Raw genomic sequence first — 14,766 nt, 5'->3', positions numbered from 1 at the left:
ATCAAGAACGCGACGTACTTTCACGCTATCTCGGATTGAAACTGATGCGTTTTACCATCGGAATCGAATAAAATGCGGAATGTTGCGGAACCTTAAGCCCATTACAGGTGCTGCTTCCAAGCTTGGGTTTTGCTTGGCGAGCTTGAGACACATCGGAGTAGGGCGCTGAGATGTTGTGCGCCCTACATCGATGTGTTTTAGCGCCGCCAAGCACAACCCAAGCTTGGAAACCGCGCCGGTCAGGGCTTGAAGTTCCGTCGCAGTTCGCATTTCATTTGAACTCGATGGTACATTAAAATACCAATATGTAGCTTCAAACTTGAACATATAAGACGTAAAGTTAAAAATCAACTTGCTCCAACTTGCTACAAAAGGCTCACCTGTCCACCGAAGTTTTTCTCATACTCATGTGATTTCTTGAAAAAAAAAAAAAAAACTTCAGTCAATACTGGCTGCGTATCTTACATATTGAACACCGCATCGGCACGTAGCGCCTTGGGGTTGCACCGCTCCGTTTTACGGGCGCGCGACCAGCACGGGCCCGTAGCACCGTGGGGTGGCCTCCCTTGAAACAAACGCGCGCCGGTCAATGGGAGCCTTGTCCCTTGAAACTATTGCCACGCGCGCCGGCGACCAAGCGCGTGCGTGGCCGAGTGGTTACCGCGCTTGACTTTCGCGCGCTAGGTGTAGGTTCCATTCCAGTCAGCGGGTTGTCCTTTTATTTATTCTTTCAATTAGGGCCTTCTCGAGAGTTCGAGAACATTCTCGTCTCATTGAGATCCGAATATTCTACGTACCAAAAGTTCTACGCCGAATGATCCAGAAACCCGCGAGTCTACATAAGGGACTCCGCAAGGCGAGCGGAGTCAGTCTCGCTCCAGCGATCAATTCCGCTGTTTCGCCGACATCGACGCCTGCGATGCTACGTTACTATTATTTTTTTTCCGGCACAAGTTCGCCTTATTAAAAGTTTAGTTTCTTTAGTTATTTTTCGCCTCTTCATTTGTCATTCGTGACATTTTGGTTGAGGTGCTGGGTATTGTATTCCATGCCCGTTAAGCCCTCCGAAGACATCCCGGCCAAGCGACGTGCTCAGCCCCGGAAGGCTACCCTTCGCCGAAGAAGCCGGAGCCCGAAGAAGCCGTCGTACCAGAGGTCAGTCTCCCGAATCGGGTCTCTTGCCCGAGAACCGGAAGACGAAGAGCACGTCGTCGTCCTTCCCGTCGCACCCCGGACTCCGACGCCTTTCCACGGGGAGGTCATCGAAAATTGGCTGCCACACTACGAACGTGCAGCCCGCCACAACGGATGGACGACTGAGCAGTGCCTACACAGCCTTTACTTCTCGCTTGAAGGCACTGCGAAGCACTGGTTTGAAAACCACGAAGCCTCCTTCACTACATGGGAGTCCAGCGTCGCCGAATTTAGGCGGACATTCATTAACCACCTTCGTCGCAGGCGAGCAGAGGATCTGCTTCAAAGAAAGGTACAGGGACCTAACGAAAGCCTTACCAGCTTTGTTGACGATGTCCCGCGTTTAAGTGCCCGAGGCGACCCGCAAGCCGCCGAGGAAAAGAAACTTGGAATCCTCATGCGAGGCGTCAAGGCAGAAATTTTTGGAGGCCTGGTTTGCCATATCCTGACGACCGTCGATGGTTTTGTGAGTGAAGCCACCAACATCGAGCTCGCACTGATGGTTTGAGCAAGCCACTACCACCGACTCGCCGGGGAGCCTACTGCTCCAACCGTCGGAGCTTCCCTACTGGACCCGAATACCAGCGGTGTCGACCGCCCCCGGGAGATTGTCCGGGAAGAGCTCCGCAGCATCATACCTGCTGCAGATCGCCCGTCTTCTCTCTCACTCGCCGAAGTAGCCTTCCAGAGGGAGACTCCTGTCAGCGTAGCAGCACCGGAGGAGCCCGCTCTTAGTTACGCCGCAATGGTCCGACAAACGCCACCCCCCCCCCCCCCTTCCCTGCTCCGGTACATGGCGGCCCCCAGAGGTGAGCCTCCCGAGCCGCAGTATCCCCGACGCCAGGAAGATCGGCCGCATGTACGCCGAGAATCATCTGCGTCGAGAAAGACCAACCTGTGGCGAACGGCCGACCGACGCCCGCTCTGCTACCACTGCGGGGAAGCCAACCACACCTATCGTGGATCCCCTACCGCCGACTGGGGCTGCGTGGGTTCCACCCAAACGACCCACACCCGAGGTACAGCGAACGCCCTCGCGACATTGAGGAGTACCTTCGGCATTCGCCATTCTCAGCATCGCCTCTCCACCGTGAATCCCGCTCACCGTCGTCGCCCAGATTTTTAGCGTCTCCAGCGCCACGACCCCACCCAGAGAGCCTGTCTCCCCTGCGTCGCCGGGAAAACTAAGTGCGGCAACGCCTGGACGTTGCGCTGTCGAAGACGACCGAAGTAAAGAGCCTCCAAGAACGACAGAGCGCTCCCACTCTCCCGACGCTGCACATCGCAACGACGCTGCTGCTTCGGTGTCCAACAATCTAAGCGTTATTATCGACGGCCACGACGCATCAGCGCCCGCGGACACCGGAGCAGACTAGTCAGTCTTGAGTGGGAGGCTCTCTCGCCGCCTGCGAAAAGTGACAACGCCGTGGGAAGGCCCTTATATACGAACCGCCGGTGGGCACGTCATCACACCAGTCGGGAGATGCACTGTTCGCGTCGAGATCCACGGTGAGACGTGCCCTGTCAAGTTCGTCGTTCTGCAAGACTGTTAAAGGGACGTTATCCTCGGAATGGACTTTCTTTGCGAGTATCGCGCCGTCATCGACCTTGGGGCAGACCAGTTGACGCTGTGAAAACCTGTTCTGCCGCCGGTGGAGACCAACACGACGTCAACCGCGATCCGAATTATTGCAAACCATGTAAACCTGCCGCCGCGGTCGAGTGTTTTCGTAACCGTCGTAACCGACGCAGCCATGCACGGTGAAGCTCTTCTGGAAGGCAGCGTCCAACTGGTCCTTGAAAAAGGCATTGGCGTCGCACGAGGCGTAACGGGTCTCCAAGAAGGACGTACAACTGATCTCGTGACAAAGTTTCGAGAGGAGCCGCAGCACCTAACGAAGGGTATTACCGTGGGCCACGTCGAGGAGCTTCAGGCGCCAGCTGTGGTCACCACAATCGCTGAGGAAACCTTGTCGTCCCAGCAGAAGATCACGTCGCCGCGGCAGCTTGACATCGACCCCGAGCTCCCGGCTCTTAAGCGCCGGCAGTTGGTTGATCTTCTCGCCGAATACAGTGACTGTTTTGCCACGTCTTCGAAAGTTCGCCAAACACCTATGCGAAACATCGCATTTTTACCGACGACGACGCGCTGTATGTCGACCAGTCACCGTACAGAGTCTCCTTAAAGGAAAGGAATGTGATTCAAGATCAAGTCAAGGAAATGCTCAACGACGACATCATTCAACCCTCAAGAAGTCCGTGGGCGTCCCCAGTCGTCCTTGTAAAGAAGAAGGACGGAATCCTGAAGTTCTGCGTGGACTATCGTGTACTGAATGCTGTGACTAAGAAGGACGTCTATCCGCTTCCCCGCATCGACGATACGCTAGACCGACTGCCCCACTCCCAATATTTTTCGTCGATGGACCTTAAGGGTGGCTACTAGCAGATTGAAGTCGACGAACGGGACCGAGAGAAAACTGCCTTCGTCACTCCCGACAGAGTGTACGAGATCAAACTGATGCCGTTCGAACTCTGTACAGCACCAGCAACCTTCCAGCGTGTCATGGACACCTCGTCTACCTGGACTATGTCCTGGTATTCTCACGAGATTTCGACGCGCACCTGAGACGACTTCGAGCCGTGCTTCAAGCAATCAAAACCGCCGGCCTGTCACTCAAGCCGACAATGTGTCGATTCGCATATGCGGAACTAAAGTTCCTTGGCCACGTCGTGAACATCAGGGGTGTTCTCCCTAACCCCGAGAAGACCCGCGACGTATCTGCATTTACTCCGCCGTCTGACAAGAAGGCCGTGAGAAGATTTCTCGGATTATGTGCATAATACAGGCGCTTTGTTCGAGACTTCGCCAAGCTGTCCGCACCGCTGACGCACCTTACGAAGGACGCCGTAAAGTTCGTGTGGACAGAAGAACACCAGAGGTCATTCGACGAGCTCAAACGAAGACTCTCGACGCCCCCGATTCTTGTCCATTTCGACCAGGTTGCTGAAACAGAGATCCACACCGACGCCAGTAACACCGGACTGTGGGCTGTACTAGTCCAAATGCAGGATGGGGCAGAGGGAGTCATTGCATACGCAAGTCGGACGCTGTCAAACGCGGAGAGGAACTACTCAACGACTGAAAAGGAGTGCCTCGCTGTTGTCTGGGCAATAACAAAGTTTCGCCCATACTTGTATGGAAGTCCTCTTCGCGTGGTAACAGACCACCACTCGCTCTGCTGGCTCGCGAATCTGAAGGACCCCTTCGGACGCCTCGTCCGGTGAAGCCAACGGCTGCAGGAGTTCGACATGATCGTGATGTACAAGTCCGGCCGGAAGCATAATTGTGGTGAACTGTGATCGGACATTTCAACGAGGTGCAAGAAAGAAGAAGACGACGGGATTCGGAAAGAAAAGAAGCACGAGGCAACAGGGAAAAAAGAAGAGGTGGTTGCTGGAACAACGAGGACGACGGCTGACTGGGGCTTGTCTTCCTGGGAGCCGTCGACGGAAACAGAAACGACTGGGCGTAGCTGCGAGGGACAACCGGGCCGTATCGTGAAGACGATGTTCCGTTGTCCCGGACGACTCCCAGCGGCGGCTGCACCGACCATGGAAGACATCACCACATCGTTGCCACAACGCCACGTCACCACATCGTTGCCACAACGTCACCACCGTCGTTGTCAGGTGAAGTGAAGTGTCTCACTCTGACCTCCACAAACCTTTTTGACTTGAGACTCTCATTTATTTCTCAATGACTCATCAACTAGTTGTTTTATGAGTGCCCTAAAGAAATTGTGTATCCTGTAACGTATTTCATGTTTTTCTCTGTATGTGTATTGCTATTTTTCTTCAACGGAACTACTAAAGCTTACACAAAACCAGTACTTGCCTCGTCAATAATTTGATATATTCAAAGAGAGCTTCACTTCAAATAACGAACCTCCTCACAATAATGACGCCGTCTGCCTGTCAAGGGCCCCAGTTGAGGCCGGTCCTGCCTGCACCAAAGACGACGACGATGAGTGTTTTTTCGACGTCCTGAATGTTAGCGACATGGCAGCACTTCAACGGGACGACCCTGAGCTGCGAGCACTCATCGACCACATAGAGGGACAAGGAAGCGCCGTTCCCCGTGTTTTAGAGCGCAGCTCTTAGGGGCCCGTTCCCGGCTTGAGCGGCGTCGCCGTCGCCGTCGGCGTCGGCGTAACCGCAACCCTCGTAACCCTCGTGAGGGTTACGAGGGTTACGAGGGTTAATCTCATGAGGGTTACCCTCACGAGGATCACGAGGGCCACGAGGGTTACTTACCCTCGTAACCCTCACGAGGGTTACGAGGGTTTTTACCCTCAGAAGGGTTACCCTCAGAAGGGTTACCTTCACAAGGGTTACCCTCACGAGGGTTACTTACCCTTGTAACCCTCACGAGGGTTACGAGGGTTAGTAACCCTCGTGAGGGTAACCCTCGTGAAGGTAACCCTTTTGAGGGTTACGAGGGTTAGTAACCCTCGTGAGGGTAACCTTCACGAGGGTTACCCTCACGAGGGTCACGAGGGTTATGAGAGTTACCCTCACGAGGGTCACAAGGGTTATGAGAGTTACCCTCACGAGGGTCACGAGAGTTACCCTCACGAGGGTCATGAGAGTTACCCTCACGAGGGTCACGAGAGTTGCCCTCACAAGGGTTACTAGGGTTACCCTCACGAGGGTCACGATGTTACCCAGGTCACGTGACCCCCCTGGGGTCACGTGACCTGGGGATACCCCCCGAGGTCACGTGACCCCCCGTTGACGTCATAGCCACTGATGACGTCATCAGTGACGTCACTGATGACGTCACCGGCATCCGCATCGTCATCGTCATCATCGCTGATGACGTCATCAGTGACGTCACTGATGACGTCACCGGCATCCGCATCGTCATCATCATCACTGATGGCGTCATCAGTGACGCTACTGATGACGTCATCGGTATCGTCACGTGACCCCCCGACGTCACGTGACGCCCCAAGGTCACGTGACTCCCACAAGGTCACGTGACCCCCAAGGTCACGTGACCCCCCGCCCCCGAGGTCACTTGACCCCCCCCCCCCCAGTACCCTTCCCTCCTCCTCCTCAAGAGCTGCGCTCTAATTCGGCGTTACAGGGAGTTGTAAACGGCTTTCATTTTTTGTACGAACACTGCCAACCTTCTCCATCCGACAAGGTGTGCTCCACAAGGAGAACCTCAGTGATAACAACACGCCGTGGCTGTTGGTGATCCCTTCCAGTCTTCGAGGAAATATTTAAAGCCTGCCACGACCAGACGGCGGGACACCTTGGTTACAGCAGGACTCTTGCCAGGATACGCGAAAAGTACTACTCGCCCAAGCTTTCGAAGAGAGTCCACCACTACACCCGCTCTTGCAACGAGTGTCAACAACAGAAAAAACCACCGACGAGAGGGGCAGGACTTCTTTAGCCTTTTGCGCCACCATTGGCCCGTTTCCAGCAAATCGGAATGGATTTACTTGGACAATTCTCACCCTCGACGCTCGGAAACCGATGGATAATCGTCGCAACCGATTATCTCACACGGTACGCCGAGACAAAAGCCCTTCCATCAGGAACGGCTGTTGAAGTCGCCAAGTTTTTTTATTAAGTCCATTGTCCTCCGGCACGGCGCCCCCGAAGTCCTCTTTACACGCCGTGGATCATCGTTCATGGCCCAGCTGATGCAGAAGATCCTCCGTCTTAGCAACACCAACCACCGGCGAACCACAGCTTACCATCCTCAGACTAATGAGCTGACGGAACGCCTAAACAAGACCATCGCCTACATGATCTCCATGTACGCCGACGTGGAGCACAAGACATGGGACGAGGTGTTGCCATACGTCATATTTGCATACGACACGGCCGTACAAGAGACCACCGGAGTGACACCCTTTCAACTGGGGCATGAGCGCAAGGTCACGAAATGCTGGACGCTTTGTTACCCCACGAATCGGCTGTCAACAGAAGCGACGACGCCCAGGTGGTTGCCCAACGGGCAGAAGAAGTCACTCAGCTCGCCAGACTTCGGAGTAAAGCCCGACAACGTCTCAACACTGGCCGCTACAACCTTCGTCGTCGGGACGTCCACTTCCAGCCCGGAGACAGGGTGTGGGTGTGGACACCGTTTCGCCGCTGCGGTCTCAGCGAGAAACTCCTGAAACGCTACTTTCGACCCTACAAAGTGCTTCGTCGACTCGGGAATCTGAACTACGAGGTGATGCCCGACGGAACACGGACTTTATCACGCCGCTCTCCACGACTAGAAGTCGTCCACGTCGTGCGACTCAAGCCGTACTACGATCGATACGACTCTGAATTGTGTTTTGTAATACGCTCGATGGGATTGTGCTGCACAAGTGTACGTAGTTTCATTATTTTTTTTTGTTTTGCTGTTTTTGTTTTCTGGCACGTCGCATCAAGACTATGCGCTTTTAAAGGGGTGTAATGCCACGCGCGCCGGCGACCAAGCGCGTGCGTGGCCGAGTGGTTACCGCGCTTGACTTTCGCGCGGTATTTGTAGGCTCCATTCCTGTCAGCGGACTGTCCTTTTATTCATTCTTTCAATATGGGCCTTCTCGTAAGTTCAAGAACATTCTCGTCTGATCGAGTTCCAAATATTCTACGCACCGAAAGTTCTACGCCGAATGATGCAGAAACCCACGAGTGTACATAAGGGACTCCGCAAAGCGAGCGGAATCAGTCTCGCTCCAGCGATCGATCCTGCTGTTTCGCCGAGATCGACGCCTGCGACGCTACCTTACTTTTATTTTGTTTTGGGCACAAGTTCGCCTAATTATACATTTAGTTTCTTTAGTTATTCTTCGCCTCATCATTGGTCATTCGTGACACTATGACGCTCGCCAGCCAATGGGATTCCAATGGCAATCGATCAGATTTCGGCTTCACTTCGCTTCAGTGGGAGAAGGGAAACTAGGTGCTGTTTGGCTAAGAATTATGGGCGCTTTCAAAGCTGGAGCCATCAAATCGTGGCTTCACTTGGGGAAAGGAGTTTAGGTGTTGTTTGGCGCTACTTCAAACCTGATGGCGTCGACTCGCTCCATCGGACCAGTTAATGCTTTCCCATTAAAACGATTGGTTACTTCGTCTAAATATCAAGCCATATAAATGCATTCATTTTTCAAAAAGAACAAAACCAAAAAAGACGACCTATGTTCAACCAATAAGGCGAAAGTCGTGGCACGACCTCACGTGCAGCTAACCTTATACCCTTCACAACATACCTCATTTTGAATGCTTCTAATGGTATCTGGTTATCTTCAAGACATTCGAATAAAATATCGTGTAATCTTTTTACGTAAAGATCCGAGTACATTTAATCATTAAATTAACCGCATTTTAACCTTTGAATGAGCCTGTAATCCAATTGCTGTTCTGGCACTGGGAACCACAAACTACACAACCCACACGCGACTGAACCTCAAGCTTTTGACCGCTTGATTCGGCTGGAGTCATCTTGGTGTGCGCATGTTTCGTTAGATTTTACTCGATGTAGCTTCTTTATCCGCCTGAGTTGACGCAAAGGTCACGATGGAGAGGGTCGTCCTCATTCTTATGGTGAATTCCGCCCACAAATTTGGAGCGCTCCAAAGGCTCCCCCTTTGGAGCGCGAATATTCCACTCGCAGATCAGGCTCAAGTTGGTAATCTTCAGCTAGCATATTTCTGGCGGCTTAATCTTCGTGGAACACCTTCGGCCGTGCCGTAACCCTTGCGTCAACTTCGGGATAGCTCCCATGAGGTCGACGGTAGTACGCGACAGCGCATGCGCACCGGGAGCCGAGCCTATCTAGTCTGGAGACCTAATCTTGACACTTGGCAAAAAAGTGGGCGAGATTCCGGCGACCTTGATTGTCCGGCGCATAGGGTCAAGCTCGGCGCCGGCCCATTACGGACGCCGGATTTCTCGCCGATTTTTTCGCCAAGTGTCCAGGTTAGGGCCCTGCGTTTGTTTGCGCGGACATTGTTGTTTGCGCGCACCTCGGTTGTTTGCGCGGGCGGTGAAGGGCATGCGGTGAGTGCATTCCGTCTCGTGCGCTGCTATCTGGCATAGTTTCGTGGGGTGCAGAGGCGGGACTGGGTCGTGGCAAATTGTAAGCGCGGACATCTGCGATCCCGAGAGGAAGAACGAGGAAGAGCACGGGAAAAAATGCGGAGGACGCAGACGCAATGTTAGGCGTGTTCATCTTGACACAACTGATTACGTACCTTCTGTACACTGCATATCTCCAGTGAATTCTTATGCAATAGTGCGAGGACAGAGTAATAATGCCTTAACAGCGATCTGAGCTACGCCACTGGCAATAACCGCGTGCCCCCCCACCCCCCTCCCCCAGTTTCTGGCGGCGAACCGGGTCCTCTTTCGTTTTCAATATAGAATCTGTCGGTCGGCGCTCGAAATGTGTCGGGTATTCCTGCTGGTGCACAGCTACTGTATTGGGTGGTCGACGGAGGTTTCATTCAGCACGTCAAATGCGAGCTCAGGCAAATTGAGGGACCGGCCGTTTCTTACGACAAATAGTCTCCGGCGTATTGCTGTAAAAACGCGCTTCCATCTTCCGCTTGTCGATTCCGAGCCGGTGCCACGGATCGGTTTTTCTCATCCCTTGCAGTGTTTGGAAAACGATTCTTATCTACCAGTGTAATTCATGATCAGTCTTAATCGTCGTTTTTTTTTTTTTTTCTCCTTTTCCGAACTCGCCTTTTGTGTCTACGGCAATTTTACTTTGCATCGTTGTGTTGGAAAACGTTCCCGTTCGTTTAACAATGAACCGATCAGTTTCTTTCGTTTTTACTGGATTTTTGGAATGAAACAATTTGATAGAAACAAAAGTTATTACTCCTAATTGTCAATGTAGCTTGATTTACACAACCTCGTTGCTTGCAGCATTTCTTATGAAAAAGCGGGAAGGGAGTTTCAGTCTCTGTGATGCTTTATTTTTGTGGCAAATTTGAACCTGGGTAAGGTTTCTCAAAGAGCTTTTGGCTTCTAACATTCAAAATTCTAATATCCCGAAACGTAATTATCGTAGGTATTTTCATCGAATACAGTTTTTGTGCCACAGGAGCTGAGCAGGAGTCTAATTTTTTTATGAATATGTTTTGCTTAATGTGTTGATATCCGTCCTGTCATAAACATTACATAAAGAAAGCGTGGTAATAATATTTTTCAGCAATTAAGAGAGCGGTCGATGCACTGTGTTTACCGCTTATTTTCTTCACAGAACCAGCAAACTTGCTTTCATTTAAAGCTACCTGTTTTGTGGTTTTCTTGGCGTTTCAGCACCGTGTCATCGCTAATCAACTCCCAAGCTGCAATTTGTTACGTCGATATTGTCTCAGTCTTCGCCAATTTACCTGAAAGGAGGGCGGCGAACCTTACAAAGTTGCTGGGTAAGTTCAAAATAAATAAAATTAAGCGAAGAGTATAAAAAATCATTATATTGCTCCATTGTGCCTTCCCAAAAGCCGAGGAAGGACATTTTAGTTGTTTGCACGCGCTTCCCGAGAGAGTTTTTAGGGTTTACAAACCATTGAGACAAAGCATAAATACACTCGGTATGGCGTATCTTGCTTCACATAACCACAATATCTGTCATCAATTACCATAAGCAAAACGCATGAAAACGCTAAACGCTAACCAAAAGCGACGCGTTATTTTTATTGTCATCACAGCCAAAACAAAATACCACGTGTTGCATGATACTTTGTCTACAATTGAGTTAGCAACGGTCGAGGTTCATAGCCATTGGCGCCCCTCAACAAATGACTGATATAATTTCACCCTTTTTTAGAGTGCAGCTCTTTGGCGCCCGGTTTCGGCTTGAGTGGCGTCGGCGTCGGCATCGGCGTGACCACGCGTTGCATTATGGGACGTTTTTCAAAATAACGTTACACGTGACATCACGAGGGTCATTCTTGACGTCACCGCGCGTTGCATCATGGGTACATTTCCCCGCTAAATTTAGAGGAAAAAATTCCCTGTTAAACTTAGCGGAAAAATACCCCGCTAAACTCAGTGGGAAAATTACGCCGCTATATTTCCCGGAAAACATTAACCGCTAAATATAACAGAAAAATTTCTCCGCTCAATGTAGCGTAAAAATTTGTCCGCTAAGTTGAGCGGAAAAAAATTCCGCGCTAAATTTAGCGCAAAAAGCTCCAGGCTAGATATGGCAGAAAAATTTTCCACTAAGTTTACTAGAAAAAACGTTTCCGTTAACTTTAGCGGGGGTTTTTTCCGCTAAATTTAAGGGGAAATTTAGCGAAAGTTTTCCAGTAAATGGGAGAGGAGCAGGAAAGGAGGGTATGGATGAAAAGGAGAGACACACCCTCGTCTCCGTTCCTTCCCCTCATTCTGCTCAAGAGCTGCGCTCTACTTCGGAATTACAGGGGATTGTAAACGTCTTTCTTTTTTTTGTGTGTGATTAATCCCCTTCACAACAACTCAGTGAGTTTCAGGACTGCTTAAATTCTAAATGTAACATGTCTCGTTGTCAGCGATGAATGTTGTGAGGTTTAGAAACGTATTTGGTAGAGTTTTTTGTATTATTCTGGTATCGTCATTTTCTTGAAGCGCCCATAAAGGAATGCCTTGACGGCTCCGAATTTTTGTAGGATTCGTTCTTGTGAAATTTGTGTTTTACTCTATGCAATTGTTTTAAATCTGTATTTTGTGCAAACGTTGCAATTAGGCAAACGTTTCCACTTTTGAAAACAACGAACCTCTAATAACACACTCATAAAAAACGCTGCTCAACATTCAACTCTTTCGGTATTTTTCTATCTATATTTGTGTTCATAATGCTTAGAACACAGTTATGATCTAGCTGACTGAGCGCAATATGCATGTATTGCAGCACTTCCAGCCTCAACTGTGTGCATCTGAGTGTCTTTAGCCGGCGTTTGTCTTCTACCAAAAAAGACCTAATCTGTGTGTTTCCTTTTTTATCAATATAACGATCAAGAAACGACCTGTCGCAATTCCCTTCAGGTCCCCGCGCTCCGCTTTACCCACAATTGTTGGAGATGTGTTGTATGCAAGAGTAGACGTTTATTCTAAAGTTCCTTGCAACGAATGGCACGGGTAAATAATATACAAAGTCATTTTTTTTAAAGTGAGCCTTAAATATCTCTAATAATATAAGTCAGCAACCGTTTCTTCATGACCGAAAAGAAACTACTGAACCTCACCAAGTTCATGTTATTTCCCACTAAGCACAAATTGATATTTTTACGGCTCTATTCTTCAAGCTCATGGTTTGAAGGGATGGGTCATGAAAATATATGCCACATCCAGAACAGGACAGGAAAGAGTCAAATCTCTTGAAGTTTTCGTTCTAACGGAAGTCTTGGATAATAAACTGGGGATTAAAATCGCCAAGTTTAAAAATATTCGCAGGCTGGGGAAAAAAGTTTCGAACAAGACCTGCCTTACCCTTTCGCGGTTATCTAAATGTAAGAAAAAAAAACTGATCTGTTGCAACAATGCAACGAAAAAAAGAGACAAGTGTTACAGTTAATGAGAAAAGGTTGTGGGCTACAATTGAGGAAAAAGGACAGCCCAATTACAAAGATTTTCTTAGGAACGACAATTTAGTCAATAAAAACGAAACGTATGTGTGCGAAGTGACTGCTCATACACAATGATTTTAAGCGTCAGCTTATAAACATCAATGACGTTAGCATAGCAAATAAAGTAGAAGATTTTGATTAGATCCGTTTCGTTCATAATGCAGATGTAAGGGTGGTTGCAAAAATATGGTTGAATTCTAACATTCTTAACTTTGAACGTGTACTTTTATTGTGTTCGTAGCTTTTATACGATTTGTTTTGCTTGCAGTAAGACACCACGTTGCTGAAGAACGAAGCGCATGGGAGAAAAAAAAGTTCAGCCATTCCACCCCTTTAGGGCGGTTTCGTATGACTTACTTCTATTAAAATCCTTCAGAGCCTAGCCAACATTCTGCCGTCCCTAATTACTCGGGTACAGTGCCTTTAAGTTAACCCATTTGCAAGCTATAATAATAATAATTCCTTTATTTCCATCGAAGATGGGGGAGGTGGAGGAAAAAAGCTGCTATAGAGCAGCTTGGCGTGTCCTCAACCCCCTACCCTTCCAACATTACAACATTACCATTACCTTCCAACATTACATTACATTACCAGCTTTCCAACATTACCCTGCTGAGCTTTGTAAAGTTATCTCAAAGTAGAGAATGAAACTCTTCGTATCTTCTCATGCCGGCTTTCATCATTCACTAAAGCAGGGTAGTGGAAACACTTAACAGAACTATTGTGATTAAGCAAATGTTTGTGAATGCCCTTTAAAGGTGGTTGCGCACTGTCAATAACATGAAAGAGGGGCTGCAGTGGGTACGCCGGGTGCGGAAATACGAATCCATCTCCCGTTCACTTCCAGACACTTGCATTACTTCCCATTAATAAAATGGATGTCAGTAAAAGCAACAGCAAAGTGGAGACCAGCACATGTTAAGCTAATGATTGCTCTTCTAAGGACATTGTGTAATTCCCCTTCAGTGATTTTAAAATCCTTGAGGACTTGCGCAACGTCTTTGTAAAATGGAACGAGTGACTGCATCATAAATACGTGAGCCGTCTTAGCTGATTCGGCACAGTCTCCGGCAACGCCTGATAGACCCATTCTCGTGCACTAACGACATTTTGATTTCTACTATATTCAACATTAGCGTTACGGTTCCCACGCAAGTTTTTTTTTAGAAAACTGAATATCCTTTTCATCAAACAAAAAAAAAACGCCTTTATTGTGCCCTTGGCACGTGCTAACTTGTGTCGCACAAACGCGTTTCATCGTAAAAATATGAGGAAGAACAAGGTTATCGCTACTTTGAAAAATCCTATATGGATAAAGTGATTTGACAACAACATACACAGAAAAGAAGAGAATGAGACGAATACTTAGCCGCATTGCTCTTCTTAATCAAAAGAGTACATGGCTACTTAAAAAAAAAAAAAAAAAAACTTGAGATTACCTAAGCACTTCTTATGAGTTGTGAATACGAAAGCATGAATGGTCGTTCCTCCGCTCACTTAGTTTGTCTGCGGCGTACGGGCGTGGACGGCAACGTTTCGCTACTGCCAAGGTAGCGGCCGACGGCCGAGCGCGCGCTCTCGTGAAATGGCCGCTCCGCGCTCAGCTCGGCCGTTCAACCCTTCTGGAGTATGCCTCTGCGGGCTCTGCTCCCTTCTACAGGCGCGCGGGCCGCTGCGTGCGCTGAGCCGCCATGGAGAGTGCTCCTCTGGTGGCATTTCTTGGAACTACGGCGTGCGAGAGCCAATGGGAGTTTTATTCCTTGAAACTATGACGCGCGCCTTGGGAGCCTATCCATCCGATTTATTTTAAAGACGACAGGCTTCTCTCTCTTGGGACAGGGGAAGCTTCCGTTTGGAGCGGCTTCAAAAGCTGAGGACGTCGGTTCACTCCATGGGACAGTCAATGCTTTCGCATCAAAACGACGGCTTTTTCATCTCCTTC

At 49.4% G+C, this 14,766-nt stretch overlaps 1 protein-coding gene across 1 annotated transcript in view; it reads left to right on the top strand.

The window, feature by feature from the left end:
• Positions 1 to 10,550: 10,550 nt before the first annotated feature.
• Positions 10,551 to 14,766, top strand: part of LOC120836131 (sodium-dependent multivitamin transporter-like) — a 45,458-nt gene continuing 41,242 nt past the window's right edge. The window contains exon 1 of the mRNA XM_042293030.1: positions 10,551 to 10,643. The gene's annotated coding sequence lies outside the window, so the exon portion shown is untranslated. The remainder of the gene's footprint in view (positions 10,644 to 14,766) is intronic.

Source organism: Ixodes scapularis, unplaced genomic scaffold (genome assembly GCF_016920785.2).
Source record: "Ixodes scapularis isolate PalLabHiFi unplaced genomic scaffold, ASM1692078v2 PGA_scaffold3__209_contigs__length_174095766, whole genome shotgun sequence".
In the NCBI taxonomy this organism is placed as follows: Eukaryota; Metazoa; Arthropoda; class Arachnida; order Ixodida; family Ixodidae; genus Ixodes; species Ixodes scapularis.
This window is presented reverse-complemented; position numbering and strand designations above follow the sequence as displayed.